This window comes from Rhipicephalus microplus, chromosome 2 (genome assembly GCF_043290135.1).
Source record: "Rhipicephalus microplus isolate Deutch F79 chromosome 2, USDA_Rmic, whole genome shotgun sequence".
In the NCBI taxonomy this organism is placed as follows: domain Eukaryota; kingdom Metazoa; phylum Arthropoda; class Arachnida; order Ixodida; family Ixodidae; genus Rhipicephalus; species Rhipicephalus microplus.
The window spans coordinates 96889679-96916699 of record NC_134701.1 but is presented as its reverse complement, the minus strand read 5'-3'; the positions used below and the strand labels follow the sequence as shown (position 1 = coordinate 96916699).

The window sequence follows — 27021 nt, the reverse complement described above, 5'->3', positions numbered from 1 at the left end:
GGCTATGACGGATTTTCGTCGTGGCCGGTTATCAATTTACAGCATCAGAAACCTGGTGAGCTACGTGCAACACGAAAAAGGCCGTAAGCGTCTCTACGCTTCTTTATTTCTTGATACTAAAGGGGCGTACGATAACATCCCACATGAAGCTATCCTCACCACTCTCAAGGAGGTAGGAATGCGTGTTTGGATGTTTCAGTGGCTACGCAGCTATCTCTATGGGCGATCCTTTTTCGTGAGAACCAAGAATGGTGACACTTCTCTACACTGCAGCCACCATGGTGTTCCCCAGGGTGCATACTTAGCCCTGTACTTTGAACCTGATGCTAAAAGCTCTCAATGAGCATCTGCCAAGTGCTGTCATATTGTCAATGTACGCCGACGACATCTGCGTTTGGACGTCTGCAGTAACACGTCTACAGCTGCGGGCGCGAATTCAGAGAGCTGCCACTCAAGTTGCTATTTACCTCCGTCAACGAGGGCTGAAAATTGCCTCTGAGAAATGTGCACTTGTGGCATTTACGCGCAAACCAATGCAGAACTACAGCGTTATGATAAACAGCGAAAGGATACGCCACCTTCGATCATACGAATTCCTAGGTGTTATAATTGACAGAGACCTCTCATGGAGCCCACATGTATCATACACGAAAAGGCGATTGACAGGCATGTGTCATTTATTTGTTCAAGTTCTTCGCTGGAAAGAACTGCGGAATGTCCACAGCTGCTATGTTGTGGCTATATAGGATTCTTTTTCTTAGATTCCTTCGGTACAGCCATAGCCTCCTATAATTTTTCATGCCCGCGCAGTGAAGCGGCGGAGGCCGTCCGCTGCCCTCTCTCTTCCTCCTCAATTTACGTCTGCCTTCTCCGCAAGTGGCGCTCGCACCCCATACTTGCCCGTACATGCTCTGTAGCGTACCAAGCATAGTCAGCCTAGCAGCATAGTTCGCTACGCTGCAACGTGTTGAGGCACCTCGAAGCCCTCGAAGTACCTACAAAAGTCGCTCTACAAGCAAAAGTTGTTCCGTGTCCGTCGTGTTTGCCGCAGGTAAGCTTGCGTGTCTTGCGGAAGCAACGGTTTTAATTATGTTTTTTGTTTGTACTATCAGGGAAGCATGACATAACTCGCAGACAATGTGTACAGTGCTCGCGGAATAAAACGCGGCCTGTAAAGATTAAAAAACAACAAATGGTATACGCAATTTAACGTGATAAGAATGCAATATCGCTGCAAATCTGATCGCTAATGTTAACGTGGTCTCTGGTGTAAGTGTAAGAGGCAGCCCTACGTGATCGTAGAACAAATTCGGAACGCTCCAAGTGTAAGTACGTTTTGTACATAGCTTTAAGTTGTCGCTTTTAATTCCTTGAGCATTTTACACTGAATCATTTACATGAACGTATATTGTTCTAACAGCGTTCTGATCCTTAAGGTTCAGTGCCACTGAATGAAGCGACCATTTGTTTACTATTCTACGGGTCCATGTGTGAGTTTCTTGCGCCGCCACAATCTATATTGTTTGCTACTCTAAAAACTGTGATTTACAGTGCATATTCATGCTGCATTACTTTTCACATACCAATGCGGTTTTCTATCTGCCGTGTGGAATCAGTAAGGGTGCTCTGTACCCGACAAGATGCCATACTGCTGCGTACTATGCTGCAAGTCTTCGAGCAAACAACGGACGCCGGGCATATCGTTCCACGAGATACCAAGCGATCCGGAACTTCGAGCGAAATGGCTAAAGGTCATTTCTCAGGATGACTGGACAACGAATACGAGGTCGTGCTACTCGACTGTTTGCAGCCGACACTTCGGTTCCTCCGACTTCAAGGAGGGCTGCAAAATTCGCAAACTCAAGAAAGACGCTGTTCCCAGCATTTTCGAAGAGTATCCTCTGTACCTGCAGCCTCAGAAAAAGAGAGAGAGAAGCGACGCGTCTGTGAGAAAACGCGAAGCAGCTGCGCCAGTAAACACACCACCGCGGAAACGAAGAGCAGTTGAGAGCCAATTGGAGACTCCTTCACTTCCTCGCAATGACTTTCCGTCCGTCTACTTCGACTCTCAAAATTTATCACTGATGGATTGCACCGCAAGCTAACTGCAGCTACCTCTGGAAAACAGCGCAAGTGAGCGCTGCATTACTGCGACCGTGCAGGTGGACAGAGCTGTGCAGGTGTCGTCATTATCGTCGGTTTCAGCAATGGACAAACGAAAGTGGAGACGTAAGGAGCGAGACTTGAACACGCGAATTGAGCGGCTCAAGAACACCGTCGACAAGTACAAACAGGAACTGCAAAAGCTCAAGGAAGAATCCTATGTGTTTGCATTGCTGCAAGTTGTAGATAAAGCGAAACAGAAAGAACTGGCTGCTTGAATATTAGTGGAACAAGTTCAGAATTTCGCGATGGAAAGAAATGCGAAAAGTGCGGCATCTACATTCTCTGCTGTTTCGAATTTCGTTTTGGGTTGTATCCTGCATGATAATTAAAAGCCACTAGAATAAAACTATTCATTCTAGCATATTTTATTTTTATTCCAACCAGTGTCACAGCGGGATGCACAAATCGCGCCGCACTGTTCACGTTTTTTTTCTATCACCCCTGTGCATCATTAAGAAACACCAATGCAACCTGCGCATTTATTTTACAGCTCCATCTCTAATACGAACGCAAGTTTCTCTCCAAAAGCACGCGCGCAACAGCGTAGTCGCGTCGTCTGCTCTGGGAGTGGGTATGGGGTGACAGCGCCGTGTGGTGGCGAGCGCATGAAATAGAAGGTACGGGCGGGGCGCCTTGCTCCGCTTCCCACTCGGCTGGCATGAAAAAATATAGGAGGCTATGGTACAGCCTACCTGCGTTAACCAACGCAAGTAAAACAAGCATACAAATGCTTCAAAGTGTCCAGGCTCAAGCACTCCGGATTTGTTTGGGCTTGCCCCAAAGTGCATCAACAGCGCCAAATATCGCCATCACAGGGGACCACCTCATCAAAACGCACATTAATTTTTAGGTGCTGAAAACACATATACGACACATTCCTCGAACTTCGTGACATCACCTAGCCTCTCTACCAGTAGACCAACCATGCACATCTTACTGCAAAACAGTGACCGCAAATGGCGAGTCGATCCCAACTTCGTTCTGTCCTGCCACTAGACTTGTGACTCCGTTATTGTGCCTTGCTCAACCAATGATTAATACTAACATAACTGGCGTCGAGAAAAACGCCAATTTGTCACCACCAGCTCTTAAACAGCTGACACTACTTCTCTTGTATGAGAAATAACAAGACTCCACACTTATATACACTGACGGATCGGTTCATCCGGACATCTCTACAGGAGCAGTAGTGATGCCAAGTTCGGCCACGACAATTAAATTCAAGACATCTCACGTAACAACATCAATCGCAGCATAATTGGCAGCACTTCGTGCCGCGTTGCAATATGTCGTTGATCAACCTACACGCAAGTGGACTATTTTCTGCGACTCGAAGGCGGAACTGCGGTCTCTACTATCAGCCATACGCCGTAGACCACACGAACGGCTGGTACTAGAGATAGCAGAGGTTATACACCACCTAACTGAGAAAGGGCACCAATTTACATTTCAGTGATTACCCAGTCACTGCGGAATCGTGGACAATGAACGGGCCGATCAAGCTGCCCGCTCAGCCCACACAGAAGATCATAAACTACGGCTACCCTTTTCTATGACAGATGCTGCACGAAAGCTCCACAGGCTTGCTCGCCAGCAAACCACATCACAATGGAATCAGCCACACTTCAAGCATGCCCGACTGTACTCGCTTGACCCTACGCTAAGTCTTCAAGTCCCGTCGAGGCTTTGCCGAGCAGACCAGACCCTGTTATGTAGGCTGTGGTTGGGCGTTGCGTTTACCAACGCCTACGCTTTCCGCATTGGGATGGCCGACACCGCAGCCTGTGACCACTGTGGTAAAGAAAGAACGATCCAACATATTCTTTGTGACTACCTAGAGTATAGTAAACAACGACTATGCCTTCGCAAGGAACTCAGCAAATTAGATAATCAACCTCTGTCGGAGCAAAGAATTCTACAATATCGACAAGATGCAACTTCACAGAAGAAGGCCCTGAAAGTGCTACTACACTTTTTGCGATCGACCGGCCTTACTGAATAGTTGTAGCTAGGACGCCCTTCCTGTGTGTGTTTTCGGTTTCACATGAGTGCGCGTTCGTTTTTTTTTATCTACTCCCTCTTTCTTGCCACTATTTACCCGCCCTCAGCACTGGGTAGCAAACCAGATGCCAATATCTGGTTGCGCTCCCGGCCCTTTCTTTCTCTCTCTCTCTCTCTCTCTTGCTAGACAAGTGAGTTTTCATTACGCTTTGCATTTAAAAAGCCATCGCACGCAAAATCCACACATAGGCGTCTCCAGGTAGACAGAAACACTTGGTTATATTGCCACGTTTCATTTCCCAAGTTTTCGTTATCGTCCCAAAACACCACATGATTCTCAGCGCAAACCGCGCCTGCAGTTTTCGAGAAGGTTCCGGACTGTATTAGATCATTTCGATAAGATCACGCCAACTGTGCGAACGGTACAGATTGTTCTGGAACCTACGCCACCACCAGCGATAACGCTAGAACATTTGATGGCAAGAGTATAAATTCCAACGCGCTGCGGTGTGAGTCCAGACGTCTTGATGGCTTGAAGTACAGCTTCAAGGCACCGAAGATGCTCGTCGAAACTCGAGGAAAACACGACGACGTCGTCCAAGTACACAACGCAAGTCTGCCACTTCAATCCTGCCAGTACTGTATCCATAAAGCGTTGAAACGTTGCAGGCGCTGAGCAAAGGCCGAAGGGGATCACCTTAAACTCGAAGAGACCGTCTGGTGTTATAAACGCCGTCTTCTCTCAGTCTCTTTCGTCGACTTCGATTTGCCAATAGCCAGTCTTGAGGTCCATTGACGAAAAGTACTTGGCGTTATGGAGCCGATCAAGTGCGTCGTCTATTCGTGGGAGAGGATACACGTCCTTTTTTGTGATTTTGTTCAGGCGGCGATAATCGACGCAAAAACGTAGGGTCCCATCCTTTTTCTGTACTAACACCACGGGGGATCCCCATGGGCTCTTGGATGGCTGGATAATGTCATCCCGCAGCATTTCATCAACTTGTCTCTTCATGGCCTCACGTTCTCGCGTCGAAACCCTGAACGGACTCTGACGGAGTGGTCTGGCATTTTCTTCGGTTATGATGCGATGTTTCGTGATTGGGGTCTGCCGAATTTTCGATGACGACGAAAAGCAATATTCGTATTGCAGGAGCAGGGCCTTGAGCTGTTCTTGCTTATCGTTCGGAAGTCTGGGGTTGACGTCGAAAGCTATGGGAGGGGCTTGGTTCCTCTGAGCAGGTTCCGCAGAATCGGCGAGGGCGAAAGCACTGGTGGCTTCGACAATTTCTTCGATGTATGCGACCGTTGTTCCTTTGTTCACATGTTTGTACTCATTGCTGAAATTCGTGAGCATAACCGTTGCTTTGCCTCCCCGCAGCTCTGCAATTCCTCTTGCGACGCAAATATTTCGGGTGACCAAGAGATGCTGACTGCCTTCAACGACGCCTTCGAAGTCGGGTGATTTAGGAGCGCCGACTGAAATAATGACGCTTGAGCGAGGCGGGATGGTGACTTGTTCTTCCAGTACATTCAAGGCATGGTGTTCTGATGGCGTGCGCGGCGGTAGGGCTTCTTCTGTGGATAACGTTATCGTTTTTGTTTTTAGGTTGATGACAGCACCATGGAGGCATAAGAAGTCCATGCCAAGGATGACATCTCTCGAGCAACGCTGTAGGACTATGAAGTCTGTAGGATAAATACGGCCGTTAATGGTGACTCTCGCTGTGCAGATTCCTGCAGGCGTTACGAGATGACCTCCGGCTGTGCGGATTTCAGGGCCTTTCCAAGCTGTCCTAACTTTCTTTAACTTCGCGGCGAACGACCCACTGATGACAGAATAGTCGGCTCCAGTATCGACGAGAGCGGTCACACTGTGGCCGCCGATAAGAACGTCGAGGTCGCTAGTTCGCCGTCTCGCATTACAGTTAGGGCGTGGCGTCGGGTCACGGCTGCGTCGGCTTGTTCCGCTGCTTCCATGTTGCGTCGTCAGGCCACCTTCGGTAAGTGAGCTTTCGCCGTCAGGGCTTTGCCTGGTTGGCGTTGTGTTCGGAAAGCTCCGTCGCGGCGTCGTCGTCGTCGGAGGATCTTCGGTAGTTCGTCGCACAGCAACCGCACCTCCACCGGTTGCTGCCCTTAGTTTCCCGGATACGGGCTAGGAGACCGGCCCCGCGTTGGGCCAGAGTACTGTCGGTGGTGCGGTGACGTGCGGCGGCTGGGCGACGGCGAACGCGAAGGGCTTCGTGGTGTCCACCGAGTTCCTGTCAGGTAGTCGGCGATGTCACGTGGTCGTTCTCCTGGCTGTGGGCGCGGTGCATTGACGGCGAAGCCACGCAATCCCATCTGTCGGTACTGGCAACGGCGGTATGTGTGTCCGGCCTCGCCGCAGTGGTAGCAGAGCGGGCGATGGTCAGGGGTGCGCCAGACGTCAGTCTTCCTCGGTGCACTGCGCTGGGCCGCTGGTGAACGGTATGACGTCGGTGGGGGTGGTGGCAGCGGTGGCGTCTGTCGATGGAAGTGCGATGGGGCGGCGTTTTGGCGTGGACGGGGAGGAGCGTTGTGGCCCAGTGCAGCGGCGTAGCTCATAGCTTCCGGCTCAGGCAGCGGTGCGTGGGGAATTTGAAGCGATTGCCGAACTTCTTTTCGCACAATGTCGGCGATCGAATCCACTTGAGGCTGCGCCGAAGGCAACAGCTTGCGCAGCTCTTCCCGCACGATCGCTCGGATCGTTTCACGCAGGTCTCCGGAGTTACTGGCTTGAGCAGCAGCGCAGTCTGCAGTCAGGCGACGATTATACTGTCTGGTGCGCATGTCCAGGGTCTTTTCAATAGTGGTCGCTTCGGCTACAAATTCTTGGACGGTTTTCGGTGGGTTTCTCATCAGCCCCGCGAAGAGCTCCTGTTTGACCCCTCGCATGAGGAAACGAACTTTTTTCTCCTAAGGCATGTCTGGGTCAGCGTGACGGAATAGTCGGGTCATTTCTTCTGTGAAAATGGTGACATTTTCATTTGGTAGCTGAACCCGGGTCTCTAATAAAGCAGCGGCTCTCTCTTTGCGAGCGACGCTCGCGAACGTTTGCAAGAATGCGCCACAGAAAACATCCCACGTTCGGAGCGTGGACTCCCGGTTTTCGAGCCAGGTCCTTGCAGTGTCTTCCAAATAGCAGAACACACGACGCAGCAGAACACACGACGCTACGCCGTGACAAAAGCCCTGCCAAAAGGCAGTGCATCCGAGGTAGCTAAGTTCTTCGTCGAAAATATCGTCCTACGTCACGGCGCCCCGGAGGTCCTTATCACCGACAGAGGAACGGCATTCACTGCCGACTTAACTCACGGCTTAACTCACGACTTGACTCATCTTGGCATACAGCCAAAAAACCACCGCCGGACGACAGCGTACCACCCACAGACCAACGGCCTCACCGAGCGGCTTAACAAGACGATCGCCGACATGCTGTCAATGTACGTCGATGTCGAACACAAGACGTGGGACGCCATTCTTCCGTATGTGACCTTCGCATACAACACGGCGGTGCAGGAGACGACGCAGATATCTCCATACAAATTGGTCTACGGAAGGAGCCCGGCAACGACGCTCAATGCCATGTTACCCAACGTCACCGACGAAGAAAGCCTCGATCTGAGCGAGTACCTTCAACGTGCCGAAGAAGCCCGACAACTTGCGCGTCTCCGTATCAAGAATCAACAGACGACAGACAGCCACCGTTACAACCTTCGACAACGCTTCGTGCAATACCAGCCCGGTGAACGTGTTTGGGTGTGGACGCCGATACGCCGACGTGGACTAAGTGAAAAGCTTTTGTGACGCTACTTCGGACCGTACAGGGTGGTTCGAAGTCTCGGCCCACTTGATTACGAGGTTGTCCCCGACGGCATCATGAACTCTCAACGACGCCGATCGCGACCTGAAGTCGTGCATGTCGCGCGCCTCAAGCCGTTTTATGCGCGTTAACAAACTAAAACAGTGTTTTTGGTATTATTGTTTCATCGTAATTTATTCATTGTACTTTTTTGCATTATTATTGTACCTTCATCTTTAGTTAGAGCATCGGGACGATGCCTTTTTTCAGAGGGGGGCAATGCCACGTTTCATTTCCCAAGTTTTCGTTATCATCCCAAAACACCACACGATTCTCAGCGCAAACCGCGCCTGCAGTTTTCGAAAAGGTTCCGGACTGTATTAGATCATTTCGATAAGATCACGCCCACTGTGCGAACGGTACAGATTGTTCTGGAACCTACGCCACCACCAGCGATAACGCTAGAACATTCGATGGCAAGAGTATAAATGCCAACGCGCTTCGCCGCTTGTCAGTTGTTGTTGATCGAAGGCCGACGCTCCGTTCGCCGCTATCAGTCCGGGACTACTATCTGTGCAAGACTGCTGCTGTAATTGGCCTATCCGTTTACCGGGCACAGGTTCGCCCATATAAACAGCTAAATCCCAACACGAAGTCTCCTGTCTTCGGCCACGTCACGACCCCGTGACAATATGCGAAGCCGTGGTGACAAAACACGCATTCAATCCAATGTAAAGAATAATAACGGGCACCTCGGCGTTTTGTTCGTGACTCATTACGCTTCGGCGATCACTTAGCGCAGTTTTCATGATTGGTGATTTGCCACTGCTCCACTCTGTGATGGAAACTCCCAATGAGAGCTTAAAGAGGCATCGCTGCATGCGCGCCGACCCTGAGCTACACGGGCTTTTGGCTTATCTCAATCAGCGTTTCGGTCGGCGGCAGCGTGACTCAGTTGACTTTCTTTCCTTCTTTTCCTGCGATAAAACCTGCCTCCCTACGTTCAATGGTTTGTTTGCATGAACAGAGGTTTTTTTTTTTTTTACCTGCGCTGCGTGAGCACTTTACTCGAGTCATGGAGCGGCACGAGCAGCAATCGCAAGCCGATGTATTATCGGGCGTTGTGCATCAACGGTGATGACCTATGGAATAATAAACAAATACAGAAGTAGCCAACTTTGCGGTATTAATAACGCATTGTTGCTCGTATGGATAAGCGTTATTAGTATTATTCCCTTATCACTTAGAGCCTTAGGCATGGGCTTTCGAGGTGGTTTTTCCCGAGGAGGCCGCAAAGGGCAGTGCAGTGTGCTTTTTTAAAGACGATAGTCTTATTTGGGGAGCTTCTACAAAAAGTGTTTGGTTTCTCTGTCTGTACATTTGTCTGTTTGTTCACCCTAACAATACCTCAAATGGCACCAAACGGCCAACCCTATCCGCAGCGCCCACTAATATTGCTCTAGGTTTTGCATTTATAGCTGTGCAATTAGCAATTAAAAAGCAATTATTGGGCATATCTGATGCGCCACAACAACGCTTCGGTGTTTTGTATGTCTGCCTTTATACTAGAAGAGGCACACGCAAGTAACTCCAAGGAATGTAGCGTTTATCACGCAGCGCTGACAGTGCAACGCGATGTTCAGAAAGGTGTTACCAACGCTTTTCTATGACGTCACGCTTGTGGCCCCTGCCCGGTGCTCTGCGTTCTTCACCATATCACCTCTGAGACTGGCGCGCATCTTTCTCCGCGGGCTGCACGCCTTTGTTTTCGAAGATAATTGCCCGATGGCGCTTGTGTCTAACGTGCCTCAATGCGCTCGTTCGCCTCCACTACACGCTCGAGGCACTCTTACGCCTCGCCTCCAGAATACCATTCACCAATTTTTTGCGCAGAACATCAAATAAACGTTTTGTTCACTCTCTCCGGACGCAAGACTATCGTCTTCTGACATTTGCAGTGTAACATGCAAATTTGTAACCAATTTTTGTCTGTTATATGCTCTTGAAACTATCATGTCACGCTTTTGTTCAAGTGAACCACCGCTACTGTGCCACTAAAATTCTTGTGCAGTCACAATTTTTAAAATTATTTTTGAGTGTGATGTGTTTTTTAGATGTTTCGGAAAACCTAGTCTTCAACAAAACCTTTTTTTTAAATATGATTTCACATGATATGAGTGCTAGATAGGCCATGTGGTATGTAAAAAGGTAGTGCAGTTCATACCTAGCGATAACCTGTTTAAAAACTTCCTTCTAATTCTGTTTCAGTGTTTTGTGTACTATAAGCCCAATAAAATATGCACTGGTGTCCCCAAGTTGCTAAAGATAGGTATTTTTAAGCTCCCAAGACAACTTATTAAATGCCCCCAACTGCTCCAGCAGCAACGTTCTGCTTCAAAAATAAAGTTTCGCTCCTCCGAAAACTGCTCCAATTTTAGTTTCAGCCGTCTCGCCCCTTAGGTCTAAAACTGGTGGTTTAATTCCTCCGGCAGTTCTGTCGTAAAGTAAGCTTCCATTCTCTTTGAGGGGACACCAAGAGCAAAACAAATTTTCTTATATTAATAACTGTTTTTTTTCGCAATCCCGAAAATACCTCTCTTACTACGACATGGTGCTTTTGAACAGAGAAAACATGCAAGAAGCAAATTCGGGTGGAGATTCCTTAGAAATTCCTATGTCAAGCACAGTGACGTACGAAGTATTGACGCCGTCTGCTGGGTCCGACATAGCTTCTACTCAATAAAAACGAAGCACATTGTCTTCTGTGGGTGCCCTAGATCTACTATACGAATGTTTGTAAAATTTCATCGAGCCAATGTTGTGAAAATACAAAAAAAGGCAATATAAAATTTGCTACGGTATACCCGAATGCAGGGGTGCAACAGCTGCGCCAATTCTGAGAATTTGATAAAATTATTTTTTGTGCGCCAAGATGTGCAAAAATTATAAAATTTGCCAAACTTGCGCCGCGCTGCCCAAAAACGCCCACCCAGGCTATACATTTTCTCAATTGCCCTAATTTGAGCAAGAAATGGGGGCCACTTTGGCCACCTGTAGTTTGCGTCATCAATCTCTGCAGGCAGACCCTAACTCTAATCTGCAGTGTAAGATAGCTGCTCATTAGGCCAAAACACTAGCAAAACGAGATCGACCAGATGAAGTAACAACGCCGCGCGCCCGTTGGTCCGCTGACCCCAGCAAATATATACGGGCGGGACGAAGCAACTTCACAAAAATATGTTGCCGTAGCCAGCAGCACTTCGTGGGAAATATGAATTTCCTAGTCAGCAAGTGCTACCATGGCATGTTAGGAATCATTAGGAACTAAAGCTGGATGTGTACAAACACTCAACACGTAGAGTTAGTGCGCTTCCAGCTTCAGTTCATGCTGTGACCGCGTTAGTTACTATAGCAACGCCACAAGCGATAGATGTCCGGTGCCGTTGCCAGGCCAACAGGCACGTGCCGTTATTACTTTGTCTGGTCAAACGCGCCTTGGAAGCAAGCCGAGAAGTCACGCCCTAAACATAACCCCTTCATGAAAAAAAATGGAGCCGGGGGGGGGGGGGGGGGGGTTGTAGTTTGAATATTTATCGGTCTTCTTCCAACCCATGCACAAACACCACTTAAGCTTTCTTCGCCACAGTACAGTAATAACATGCGGAGGAACAGCATAAAAAGATTTGAAATGGGCTTATAGTGGTAGTCTTTAGACACAGCACGGTTTGTTGGATGACTGATACGTGTATACACCACATATTGTGAGTACTAATATGCTCGCTGACGTCTTAACAGTTACTATGAAATAAGCTATGAAATAAGGAAAAGCAGTGTACCAAGAACACCCCCTTGCGGAGCACCAGAACAAACGTATGAAAGTGGTAATGAAAAATCATTAACAATGGTGAATTGCTGCTGGTTAGTTAGAAAGTTTCGTATCCATGACAGAGTAAAGGAGTCTATACACAGAAGAGAGTTTGGGGATTAGGAGGCAGTGCGCAACACGATTGAAAGCTTTGAAAAAGTCCAGAAAAAGAGAGTCAATTTGCAGGTTTAGATCTAAGTGATTATGTAGGTCAGTTGTGAATTCCGAAAGCTGTGTTTCACATGATGGGGCTTTTCTAAATCCATGTTTGTTTAGGAAGAAAAAGTTATTCTGCTCTAAGTGATTGTCAATATTAGAGGCGATTATATGCTTGAGCATCTTACTGCAGATGTTTATTAGAGAAACGGGCTTTTAAACATGGGGATGACATTTACAATTTTCCAGTCATTTGGAAGCTGTCCTGTTGATTGCTGAAAGATGTGACATAATATTTTACTCGAGGACGAGGTCGTATTTTTTATTATCTTAGTGTTAGTCTCGTCAACGCTGGCTGACGTGGACATTTTAAGATTATTGATTATAAATGCGACTCCATCAACAGCTAATGCAATCGGCTGCAAAAAAGGATAGTCAAGATTGGCTGCAATGAGGACGTTTCTATGATCCTCAAAGGTGTAAACTGATGTAAAGAAAGTATTGAAAGTGTTAGGACAGTCTTGATCTGGAATGGGAATGTGGTCGTCATTGTGCATTGTGATTTTGTTATCGTGACGTTCTGGGCAGACTTCTTTCCCAATCTTCTTTGTGTTAGTGGTGAGCAGAGAAGCTAGATTGTGAGAAAAATATTTATCGCGGGCGGCGCGTGTCGCGTTGCAGTAGTTATTCAAAAAGTCTCTATCTTGTTGCCACGAGGCAACAGTTTGCGCACGTTTAGTCACCACGTACAATCTCTTTTTTTAATTTCTTAATCTGTAAGGTGATTTATTGAACCATCAATTTCGTTTATCAATTGTGATTTTGATTACAGGAATATGTTTACCAACTATTGAAGCTAACTTTTTTTTTTGAAGACTGAGCAGTTGTTTCGTACGAATAGATTATAAAAGAACGGTAAAAGTGCGCTCCCAAAGGATGTAATAATTCATCATTTATAACATTTTAATTACCTCTATTAAAATCTCGAATCATTATTGTTTTAGCTTCAGCAAGACAAAATTAGACGTTAAGAATCATTTGCATTACCGGTGCTCGCTGAATCCATTTATGTATGTTATATTTGATAAAGTATTTGACGCCGATAATAATACCAAGTCAAGTATATTCGAGTCACGAGTGGATGAGTTAGACACCTCAGCAATGCAAATAACATTCAGACTGACTTTCTATTTGCTCAAATGCATCTGTTAGCTGAGTGACCATCCCAATAAAGTGTGATGTTAAGAAAAGTATTGTCTTTTTGTTTGTCTGCAATATGCGCATGCGCTAGAAGAGCGTAGCATTGCCTTGCATGATATAGTTTAGCAATCGAATGGGAATGAGAAGTGAGAATGAGAAGGATAGAACAAGGATAAAGAAGCAGAGAGGAAGAGAGAACGAAAGATTTACAAAGAAAAAAAAAGAGATTTTTCTAGTAAAATACTAATGATAATTGTTGGGGTTTAACGTCCTAAGAGCATCATACAATTAGGAGAAACGCCGTAGTGAATGACTCCAAACATTTCGACCACCTGGGGTTCTTTGACGCGCACCTAAATCTAGGCACACAGGCCTACAGCATTTTCGCCTCCATCAAAAATGCTGCCACAGCAGTCGGGATTTGATCCCGCAACCTTCGGGTCAGCAGCCGAGTACCTTAGGCTTTAGACCAACACAGCGGGGTAATTTTTATTGTGAATGTGTGCAATATTGCTTTTGTGCTTTTAAATAATTTATTTATGGCGTATTCGCAACACCGTTTTAACCCTGTGAAGTCATTTAGCGCCGAGTACCCAGCGCCTGCCAGTAACATGCCGCTCCATCGTCCGAGTACCAGCGCAAAACTGGGCCTATAATCAGTCATGGCCTGAATGCTGCTACCCAGTGGTGCTGAGTTTTCCAACAGGGTAAGCACACTGTTACGTCCCTTTGATGATCAAATGGGCTAACTTTTTATGGGCGAGTTACGGTGTACTGATGATCTCCCCATCTCGAGCTTCACCCATTTGTCATCATTCATTCCGTTGATATATCCAATTAAAACCAATAGAAAAATCACGCCATATATGGCGTGATTTTTTTGTTCACCGTTTGAGTTGTTTTAATAAAGACTCGCTTTGCAACTTTTGCTTTCATATGTTTCATTGGCTCGATAATGTTGAGCAGCCTAAACGTGGAAATGAATTCATGACGCAGAATGAAGATATTGCAAATAGCCTTACCACTTTTATGCAGTCATTTTTACAAGACGCCGATGTGACCTTTAAACATATGGTGTTGTATATTTTATATCTAAACAGGTGGAAGATATTATTATTAACTGAGGATGATTTAAAAGTCCATTGTCTTGTTATTCTAAAAAAGCGTGCGGAAATGATGAAATACCCAACCCTTTCTGGCAGTGTTATGCGAAGTGAGTGTCTCACGCTTTGGAAGTCTTTTTTTCAAAACTCCATTTCTACTTGTTCATGTGATCGACGCACAGCTGTAGTTGTCCCTATGTTTAAAAGTGGCGATCAGCTATAAATACCGTCCCGTTTCGCTTGCATCAATTTCCTGCAATACATTATAATATGTCAGCGAAGCATGGCGTCACATTCCTGGAAAATAAAAATTACTTCTATTTTCATCGGCAAGGCTCTAGGAGTGAAGTCTAAACCACAGTTGATTGAAACGATCCATGACTTGGCGAAAGTTTTATATATGCATGAATGAATCGATGACATATGCATAGCTTTCGCTAAGGCCTTCAATCAGGCGCCTCACGACAGATTGCTTTATAAAGTTCCTGTACTTAACGTAGTCAACTATTATTTAGTTGGACTGAAGCATTCTTAAATGACAGGAAGCATTTCGTGAAAATTGGACACTTTATGTGGAACTCAATAAGAGTGTTTTTAAGAGAAACATGGGGCTAGGTTCTTGGACCCTTATTGTTTTCTATATATGCCAACGATATCGCAGATGTGGCAAAACTTTCTGTAAAGCTCAAACGGCTTATGATGGCTTTTTTTTTTTGTACGCACAAGTGATCAGTAGGAAGTACCAGTTGAACATTGCCCAACATCTACAGGAAAATCCTTTTTGATGTGAAGCTTCGGGAATGAAAATCAAATATTTGAAGTCAGCGATTACCCACAGTTCTAAAAAAACGATAATTCCGTTCGAATATTCCATCGACAATTTTACTTTTTTTAATGATACAGCTTTTAGTACCTAAAACTCACAATACAGATAACCTAAAATGTTATGCACATGTTGATAACGTTTGCTCTAGGGCTGCACAGAAGTTGTACTTAAAACAAAAAAATCGAGGGTGCAACTATGCACGTTTACGTTTAGCTTTTAACACGTTACTATGACCGGTACTTGAATACACCATTATTTTATGGTGTTCTCCTCAGGCAGTTCCGGTAAATATACTCGAACTAATCACGTCACGTCACTAACACAACAGCTTGTGACTCACTTTAAATGTTGTAGATTATAAGAACAATGCAGACACAGAAATCTACAATTCTGTGATTTGGAAATGCTGCAGAAACGCAGACTTCAAAACAGATTACCGTTTCTTTTTTTTTTCAATTTTGGGAAGGTGATATTAAAGTTCACAGAAACGGCTACGTAGAGCAACGTAGCAAACAAAGCGAGTGACAATCCACGCACGAATGCAGTAATAGTACTTTGCGCGAACAAACATGTACCGTTAATAAATGCGAAGCACTTGTTTGCGTACTGCAAAAACTTTTGGTGCCTATCTATCTATCTAGTCGGCTATGTCTTAGTACTCTCATTATGACCCCCTTAACTTAGAATGTTAACCAAAATTAGCATGAGAGGGTAAGATGGTTAGATGAATACGACTTGCCGGTCACGGCATGAATAATGTCGCAATCTCGTACCATACGTCGTCAAACACTTTGCACCAGACAGTGACACACATCTGCGATAGGTATGTGCCACTGGTATGACGGTATGTGCCACAGGTAATTAACACTTCATATATACATAGAATGGAATGCACACGTACGGGTTATTTTAAGGCGTGACCGTTAATAAAATGCCTAAAGGGGCTGCGTTCACCCGCAAAATGTAAAGAAAAATTTGCAGATCCCACGTAAAGTGGACATCGGTGATATGGGAAGCTCAGATGACAAAAGCTTATATATGTCACTTTAAAATCCAGAGAAAATTACAAGGCGGGTGTAAGTTATGCCATACATTACTTTTATGCCATGGTTATTATGTTTGGACGTACGTATCAGTTGCGTCGTATATTCACGTCCCGTGATACCAAAGTTGGTATATTTGGATCCAGCGAAGCGGCCGTAAGCGTGCTATGAGCCTACCATGTAGTCATGTTTTACATAAAAGGCATGTTATAATTTTTATGTTTGGACGTGTCATTTACATTTGTCTTCTATTCACATCAAATAATACAAAATTTCGTATATGTGAAGCTAGCGAAACAGCCGCGAGCACGCTATGAACGTAGCATGTAGTAATGTTCTACATTACATGCATATATATCTTGATTATCATGTTTGGACAAGTCATTTTTTCGTCATCTATCTAAGTCACGCGACACAAAATTTGGTGTATGTCGAGCTAGCAAAACGGAAGCGAGCGCGCTATGAGCGTAGCATGGATGGACTGACAGGTGGACATATGCATGGACGGAAAAGCAGATGTATGTGCGGATACAAGGACGGACATATGAATGGACGGGCAGATGAATGGAAAGGTGGGTGGATGGACGCATGGATGGATGAGTGGAAGGACATACGGATGTCGCTCTTGAGCGTTTATTAGGCTGTTGTATAGTTTATTAACATAAAGTTGGTTGTCTACTATGCTCTCTTTGTTCAGGTGTTCAGTTTCAGTTTGGTGTCTGTTGGGCGTGATGTAGCCAACAAAGTCGGTCCTAAGAAGTCTCACCCCAGAAAAATGGCGCCGGCAGCATTGAACCAACGAATACATGAAATAAATATTATGGTACCAGCACGAATGGATCCCCAGCATTCCGCGCAACAATTAAATATTCTACTAAAGGGCTACACCAAGTCTCGGAACTGATCTCAAAGTAGAAAGGAATGCTCGTGAAATGTCAATAGTGGTTGCAGTGCCAGATATCCAATCTTATAAACAGTACATGCGTACTATTATACAGCCATCACGTCACGTTAATGACAATTGTTGTAAAGCGCCATCTACTGAAGCTCATTTATCTAGCAGTGTACAGAGCCGCCATCCGCACTGGGACAAGAGCTGCATATGATCTCTCCACTTTTGGTGCTGCTAATATCCATGTTCCTTCTGGAAACATTGCGCAGACGTAAACATGCGAATCCTTATCATGTGGCTGTACGTGCACCATTTCTGCATATCTTTAGATTCAATTCGTAAAGTTTCACTCAATTAAAAATGACAAGACAGTCGCCTTCACTCCGCATGCTTCGCATAACGTCAATTCACAAGGTAGATGGATTCTGCGGAATTTCGCGGTTGCTGTAATAGGAATTCAGCTGTATTTTTCTTTAGATATTGGCGCCTTTTAAGGATGTGCATGTGTTTCATACTCGGTATACTGCTGTGAGATGTATAGTTATGTGCCTATTTTTTCAAAGTGTCAGACCTCCTTGTGACGACTCTTAGCTGAAGGTGTACAGCATGTTTAAAAGAATTAAAATAAATGGAAAGGGAAGTCTGTGGATGACAACGGTGAAACTGTCTGCAGCATGCAAATAAATGCTTCGCTTTCAAAACACTCATACTTAATGGTTAGAAAGGTAAATCTTTCAATCAGACGTTGTTCAAATGAGGCTGCAGTTTTCTCAGTGCACTTTTTTTTGCTTTTAAATTCAGCTCAATAAAGTAGCCTAATTAGGCAATACTCAGCCACACGAGTGAAGTCGGGGCGCCATCAAGTGCGTTGGCATACCTTTAAACAGTCTCTAAAGATATCTGCGGCACCCTGTATGTCTCCGGCTTCGCATTACCAATGATACTTCATAGCTACAATACAGAACACAATATCGAGAAAAATATACGCTGAGCAATTTTTATCGTACACTCCACAACCAAAACAAAATAGCGAACCTATATGGCTGGGAAGAAATAATATTCTGCCCTAGTATTAGAGATGAAATTCAAGAGTCCATGGGAAGCTATATAATTAAAAAGGTAATTTAACCAGCAGTTTCCTTTATACCACAAATAACGACTTTGAAATCATTCATGAAATATGATTCTCCAAGCTGCCTGAGATGGCATGAATGAAAACTAAATGGCGGGTTTGTATTGCAATTTTGTCAATTAACTGACCAGCTGATAGAGTGACATCATAACAACCTTGGTTGTTGAAGTAATATGAAAGACTGCCTCGAATAATCAGTGGCCTGGGTGCTCGGCTCCGGACCCGGAGGTCACGGGGTCGATGCTTGCAGTGGTGGTCGCAATTTGATGGAAGAGAAACTACAGAGGCAGTTGTAATGTGCAATCTCAGTGAACGCTCTTCAGTCTTATTCGCAAGATGGTCGAAATTTCCTGAGTCGTACACTACGGCGCCTCTCAGCATGTCATGTATTGGCACGTAAAACCCCCCTTATTGGGAAAGGCTCCACAGCGTGCACGGTGGACTTTCATCTCAATTAATCACATGATTAGCAAGAAAGATTCGGTCACCCCTCTTAATCTCTTATAGGTTGGTCTACCCAAGAGATCCCGAGAGCACGTAGACGTAGGTGGCTACATACATACATACATACATACATACATACATACATACATACATACATACATACATACATACATACATACATACATACATACATACATACATACATACATACATACATACATACATACATACATACATACATACATACATACGTACGTACGTACGTACTTACGTACATACATACATACATACATACATACATACATACATACATACATACATACATACATACATACATACATACATACATACATACATACATACGTACGTACGTACATACATACATACATACATACATACATACATACATACATACGTACGTACGTACGTACGTACGTACATACATACATACATACATACATACATACATACATACATACATACATACATACATACATACATACATACATACATACATACATACATACATACATACATACATACATACATACATACATACATACATACGTACATACATACATACATACATACATACATACATACATACTTAGTAGCGTTCGAAGTATTTGCTGTCCGATAATAAATACCTCAAATAAAAATTGCTGCTTGTGAGAAGTTTCTACGAGGTCGTCAGTGCTGCCGACCATCATGCCCAAAAGGACTCTCATAGTACACATTTAGGATGAAGTTTTTGCAATCTAACAGATTACCTCACGCTTTCTCGTTGCAAAAATAAGTTTTCGATGGTTGATAAAAAGTTTTGTCTTTTTTCACAAAACTTAACGGCGTAATAATATTTGGTACAGCCAACACTTAACTTGTTCTCAATAATTTTGCACATCCTCACTTGGCAATGCGCATGCTATTCGCCGATAAAAAGTAGTGCTTGTTTTCTTTTTCTGTGTGAGCAGATTGGTACCAACCACAATCCTCTACATTCAGTCAAAATTTTCTAAAGATTCAGCATACTGCTATGAGGAGTATCTATTTGGAGGATGTCGATCTGTATCATATTCATATGACACTGCACGGGGCACACAGACTACAAATCGACAAGGCAACCCAGACTTAACCCATAACAGCATTGTTTTCATTCATTGGGCGTAACTTCTATGCTCTGCCGAAGCGGCATATCCATACCTTTGAGTTTACCCCGGCCTTTAAAGCGCAGAGTCTGTGCTTGATAATTATGTCTTAATAACATATCACTGTTGTAGGCCTTCAGGCGAGAGACATGCACCATGTCATTTCTGGGTGTCGCATTAGACGAGTTGGGGTTCGGGGAAATCACATAGGTGACAAGTGTCGGTCACCTGGCGCACGCACTAGTAGGACTCTGCCATCTCGCCGTGTAGGCCTAAAAAGTTTTGTCGGTAAATCGTGCATCATCTGCTTGCCACGTCCGTCCATGTGTCTGCCCATCCGTTCGTTCATCAAGTCAACACTTAAAGTACCACCATCTCGCATCTTTTCACCATATTTTCATAATATACAAGTGCCATCAACCAGCGGGAATTTCTAGGACTAAAACGAGAGGTTGCTACTGCAGGTTCACTCTTAAAAATCACCACCAAGAATTATGTACAAATAGCCAGAAAAACTGAAGCGTTCGGCCCCGGTGTTTAGCAGTAAGTCCAACCCGACACTGCGCTGAAGCCTAACAATTTTTTGTTACACGTTCATGCTTTCTAATGAGGTTAGACACACGTTTGGCTTGGGCTTTTCTTTAAGCACAATTTTTACCTCGTATTCCGCACGTTGTGCCTCACATGATCAGGGTCCAGTAAAGGTGTAATGAGTGGTTCAATGCGTTTCGCATTGCGTAATCACGGTGGTTCGAAGAGAAGGCGGTGGTCCCGGAGAACGCGCACCCCGCAACCATCAGATTCATCACATTGACGCCACGACACCGCATTTTTGCAAGTCTTTGACATCGCAAGCTAACTCAGAGGCGTTTGACATCGCGAGACAAGTCACAACACTTTCTATATTACACAGTGCTCACAACGCAGCCAATGGAGCACGTGCTTCAACACGATGCTGAAAACGACATAACCCAGCCACAGTAAACCGCTTATGACACCGCTGCCGCACGGTTTTAGGTGTGAGGTTTTAGGTGTGAGTTTTTTGAGTGTGAGTCGTTCTCTTGTATTGGTATGTTGTAGTAGCCACTCTTAGTTAGTCACTAGATGGCACTAGTGTATCTTGTATAATAAGAAATTCACAGCATATCCACAGAAAGAACAATGATGAGCGGGGCGAAGCGTTCAGATCGACAGACAAAGAAAAAGACCGCTGTGCGGGCGGACAAACAAACGAACAAACAGACAGACAGACAGACAGACCGACAGACAGACAGAAGAACGGACCCTTAGCCTCACTCATCTTCGTTAACTCCATGGATATGCTATGATTTTTTTTCCTTTCTCCTAGCTGCATACAGCTTTCAGTGTAATAAGAGAGCGCGGGAATAATTAGGAATCTCTGTGCCGAGTACAGGGACAGCGGATTCTGTGTAGTCTGCAACAGTGAGAGCAGAGTGCGGGCTACCATGCGTGTGATGAGAGCTCGGGTAGGCATATTGGGCATATAAAGTTGTGGCTGTTGGTACAAACGGGAGCAGGGTATCGAAAGGTACCAAAGATTCATGGCCAAAGAGAAAAGAGAAAGGTGAATATCCAGCAGTTTCGTTGCGTGATGAGTTATAGGCGAAGGTGGAATATGAGAGGGCTATGTCCTGATCGTTTTCGTCATAAAAAATATTATACAAAGCATGTAAGCATGTACGTGAATGTGTGGCTGAGGCGTTAGGTCCGTCCTTTGGTCTGAGTATCAGAAATAGTGCTAAAGTTTTGACGAAGAGCACAATATTTTAGTAGGTCATCGCCCATGCGAGGGAGGAAGGAGCGACCACGGTCTCTGATTAGGTGATAAGGTGTGCCACGCATGAGATTGGTGTCTTATAGGAGGAAACCATCATCGTCAGCCGTAGAGCTCTTCGGTAGAGCTCGAATATAAGCATATCGGGTGGCGTAGTCTATGGCTACTTGAACCCAATTATTTCAAGTTGCGAAAGTTGGAAAACTACCAAGAAACGTATATTACATTCTATGAAATGGCTTGGCGGGGACGTCGATAAAAGAAAGGAGGATAGTAGGTTTGTATCAGAGTTAGCGGCGAAGGGGATGATAAAGGCTATTAAAATAAAAACCAGTGACGAACACGGTAGTAGGTTTGCAATGCAACTAAATGTCCTAAACTTGGGACATTGTAAAGCTCTTGAAGAACGTCTTTGGATGGGTGATTTGGGGCAAAGAGTAGAAATTTTGCTCCTTAGGGGCGCGCATTGCGGTAGTCAGAAATAATTTCTTGTAGCCAAAAAATGCTGAAATAAGGGGTGGCATTGCCAGATTGTAGGCGGCCAATTGTGAGGAGTAGCGATAGCTCTCCCGTTGCTCATCCACCCTTTGTAAATGATGGCGAAAGTGGAGGCGTTGGCTTCCAATCGGATGGATTCGAGTGGCTCAACTGGGTGATGGGATAAGCCGTTGGCATAGCTGTGTGGCTTTCTATATTGTTGCACCAGCAAGGCCACGTACTCCTGCAATCGTAATGCCCAATGGTCGAATCTTCATAAATTCTTAATCATCAGTTCATTAAATGTTGGTGCAGCACATGCAAGGTATGCACTCTACGCCAACCATAACTTTCATGAAGTATGGTTGCACCCACTGTGACACCATGTGATTCACCGTCAATCTGCAGATAGATAACCGAGCTAACGTCAATCTACAGATAACCCTACGCATATGTTAAGCATTATCTTCACATTGTGCTGTGGCTAATGACGATGAACGAGCACGTTCAAGATGACACGTTCCGTTCTACCATGCATTGAAACAAATGTAAACGCGTTCTCGCCCGCGGAAGGCGACGCCGACGGAGAAAACGAGCCAGCCTTGAGGCAACAGTTCCGCAAGCGGCAGTAAAGTGGCACCTCCGACAAACTGCGACTCCGTACGCGCGTTGACACTGGTTACACTGCGTGAGTGGACGCTGAAGGAACTCCTCAGTGTTCCTTCCACTTCTCATGATTGACTTCGTGGAGATGCGTGAATTTTTAAGCAGATTGGTGAAGGGCCAAACAATGTTTGTGAGTTTGGTGACAAAGCAGCGGAAGTATGAGCAGAACCCCAGAAAGCAGAGCTCTCGTGTGGCACACGAAACAGTGAATGCACGAACAGATTGGGCACTGTCGAAGTCGGTTTGGCCTCCAGTAGCGCTGAGAAGTTGGCCAAGTATCTTTACTTGACGGTGCCCAAAAGAGCACTTCGATGAATTGAGCTGTAGGCCGGCACGGTGAAAGACGTCAATAATCCCTGGCGGAGAATGGCTACCATACCTCCACGAAAAAGATGTTACGGAGAGTATTTGTTTAGGGGCTGTCAGCCAGGATCAAAACGGGATGACACTGCATAGAGCACACAGCATACAATTCAAAAGGCTACCCAGACTCAGCCCAACGACAATAATATTGTAGTCTTCATCCATTCAGCACCATTTCAATTGCTCTTCCGGACTGGCACTTCGACACCCTTGACGATATGCCAAATGAGGTAGTGTGTTCATTTTAGCAATGGCCGGTTGTAGTTTTCATTCATGACAATATTAGTAGCAGAGACATCCGATGCTGTGTATTTCAGATAGTAATTGTTTGGACAATCATAGTAGAAATTGCAACATTTTTGGTGTCACATGCGTCACTGACATCTCAGTTACATTTGGAGTAAAGGATTGGCTGTTTGACATGACATTGCGAATATCCTTTTCCTGTGCACATTTCCTATCGACTGACCTGTCAACTCTAGCTGAGCTAGCTGTTCAGGTCGGTGGTAATACATTTTTATCAAACAAAAAATTGGGCCCGTATCTGCATGTTAATCTGCGAATTTCGTCGAAAGACGATAGTCTTGCGTGTGGAGAGAACGAACGAAACATTTATTTGATGTTCTGTGCAACAAAAACTGTGAAGCGTATTCTGGAGACGCTGCTTTAGATTGCCTCGAGCGTGCAGCGGAGGTGAACGAGCGCATCAAGTCACGTCACACGTGAGACATGAGCGCCGTCTGGCAGTTTTCTTGAAAAATGAAGTGCGTGGCTCTGAGACGAGTGGGTGCGCCCGTCTCAGAGGTGATAAGGTGTCGAATGCAAGGCGACGGGTAGGTTCCACCACCGTCTGGCTTTAGCAAAGCGTTGGCAACACTCACTTTTTCGTGCAATCATTGCATGGTCAGCGCAGCGTGATAAGTGCGACAGTCTTTCAAATGACTTATGTATGCCTTTTTTCTAGTAAAATACCCAAATGCAGATTATATACGTGTTGTTATAGTGCCCCAAACATGCGCAACAATTGATTTTTGATTCACAATTGCACAAGTATGAACGTTATATCTTGAGCAACATTAGTGGGCGCTGCGGACGGGGTCAGTCGTTTAAAGTACCCGGTGCTGTTAACAGTGCACAAACAGACAAACGTACAGACATACAAACAGACAGACAGACAGTCCAAAATTTTTGCGTCGAAGGTCCCCAAAAAAGGCTATCGTCTTTAAGAGAAGTATATTGGCATAAAATGTACTTTATGGCCAATTCTGCTCAGGGTATCACATTTCGATTCCAAGGTCTTTCTTGCACAGCTGGCTACCGTAAGAAAAGTCACCATACATAATACATTTACAACTGCGTATTTTTACCAATACAGCCATTGAGATACACACGCGAGCTATGTAGTTATTCCAAGCAATTTTCTGTCGGAGTTCACACAGCTTAGCGTGTGCAGAAAATTTTGAAGTCCAACAGGAGAAGTGGCATGCTAGCTCTTATTCTGTTGCTAAGCAACAAGAAAAGCTACCTTACACAACCAGCACCACCTCGCACTCTTTCAGAGACGACTAAAGGTAAAACGTAAACACTTGTTTGCTTGATAAACAGCAAGGTAGCATGTCAAGAAACGATTCCTGTGAGAGTTATTACCACGTCTTTTTTTGAATTTCGTTTACTTCACTCTAAACCCAATGAAATTGTCGTAAAATATTGCCCATGATTTTAGTCTTTAGAAGTGAGCTATTTCTTTTGCATAGTACCATTTGCTACAAGTTTGCAAGTTTTATTCGTGTATTCATTGCGTGTACCTTAGTCGGAACTAATGAAACAAGATATACCTCGCCTTCCTAGGCCCACAACGCTTGCTCAGCGGCTTGCACACAAAAACGTGATGTTCCCTCAGTAATTGTGCTGGCTTCAAGAGAGAAAGATAAATCGAGAAAGGCATAGGAACTTCAGGGAGGTTAACTATTCATTATTTAAAGAGCTGTGGTAGTTTTTTTTTTCAAGCAGTAAAAAACATTATCAAAAAGTTGTTTTTCTTTCACAGTTACAGTATTTCAACGTCCTGAACAGTAGTACGTCACAATTTTAGCATACATGTGTTTTCATTACAGTGTAAATGTCTCTGTTTTATCACACTTCATGTACCACTCACAACGGACATTTAGAGCTTTTACTGAAACATTCCTTGTGTTACAAGGACTTAAGTTTGTTAAAGACCAATTGTCAGTGCGATTCGCATTATGGGGAAAAGCATCAGAATAAGAGCAGGAGGCCAATTTAGGTCGGACGGAAATCGAGACAAGACAAAGCATGCAAGTAAAAACAGATAAAAATGTACACGAAATATAGGAGGGACAAAGAGAGAAAACACAATGTTTGTCTTTTCTGTGGTTCTTAACGGCAGTGGTTGTTCAAACAAATTCTTCTGTATAGTTATGAATACCCCACCACGTTTCAAGAGATCGTACATCAATGGCCCAACGCTGTGAAGGGAAATACAATCAAAGCTTCTTGGTTTACAAGTGCCCAATAAGAAACAGAGTGCAGGTGTTTCAAAGAATGTACCACATATTTAATATAGTCAGAGTTTCACAAAGCTTCGCTAATTAGTGTTTATTTCAATAGGTGTCCATGCCATTGAAACAGCTTCGTCATCGAAAATCGGGACTTATACACTTTTTCTTGTTTTGTTTTCCAGAAATATTGGTTCACAACCCACGGAATAAAGGTACTGCTAAATATATGAACGACCACAACGCAGATTTATTGCAAGCATGACAAAAAACAAAAATAACATGACCTCATGGGCTTCCTAACAAAGACATTTGTTGGCTCTCGGATGATTACCGTTCTTTGAGGACCGGCACCACTCGCCTTCTTGCTGAAATCATCTGAGGAAAAAAGAAAAGCAGAATATGCATTTTAAATCACCAAGTCTTGTTCAGTCGTCAGGACCACATGGCTTCTTCATAAAACTAAGATCTGAGAGCAGGGACCCCCCTACGCATACTCCAGCAACACAAACAATACTTCGCTTCGGCACTTTTTCTGTCTTCGAAGTAATGTGCGCCAATTTGATAAATAAATTCTGCAACCTGCATATTTATTTAGTAGCACTACGAAACAGTTTTAAAAAATAAGGTTGTTGTTTTTCATCATGACAATCAGTAAATTGCTAATGATTGAATTGATTGATTGATTTGTGGGGTTTAACGTCCCAAAACCATTATTTGATTATGAGAGACGCCGTAGTGGAGGGCTCCGAAAATTTCGACCACATGGGGTTCTTTAACGTGCACCTAAATCTGAGTACACGGGCCTACAACATTTCCGCCTCCATCGGAAATGCAGCCGCCACAGCCGAGATTTGATCCCGCTACCTGCGGGTCAGCAGCCGAGTACCTCAGCCACTAGACCACCGTGGCGGGGCAGTAAAACGCCAAGGGAATACTTTTTTTCAGAAGTAGTTTACTTTTTATTGTACATTGATATAGAGCTTCCTCTATGTCTATTCATGTCTTAGAGCTTGACATAGATGCATCCATGTTGAATCTTTTGTTGCATCAATGCATCAATGTTGACTCTGTTGAACGACTGACGCCTATCATTCGTGATTAAACAAACCCCTATTGTCATAAATTCTTGCGGTAGTTAACGGTGAGAGTAAAACCAGAGAATGCTCTGCGACAGCCAGAAGAGCCTGACTAATTGGACTCCGAACTTGGGCTACGGTCGCCTACTCGCAGCAGGTTATTGAACTCGCACTTATTGAACACCACTGCCCGACCAGAGGAGTATTACCGAGACGTATTTCCGTCTCGTATTTCCGTGACGTATTTCTGTGACCAAAGTACGTCACTGAAGTTTTGGTGAACCTCGGCATAACACACTTTCATGTTAAAAAGGTAGTTCACTACCAATTTT

At 44.6% G+C, this 27021-nt stretch overlaps 1 long non-coding RNA gene across 1 annotated transcript; it reads left to right on the top strand.

The window, feature by feature from the left end:
• The first annotated feature begins 924 nt into the window (after nt 1-924).
• On the top strand, nt 925-26456 carry LOC142796331 (uncharacterized). Its single transcript, XR_012893750.1, has 3 exons — nt 925-1051; nt 13784-13915; nt 25796-26456. It is a non-coding gene; the product is annotated as an uncharacterized LOC142796331 (long non-coding RNA).
• Nucleotides 26457-27021: the final 565 nt, after the last annotated feature.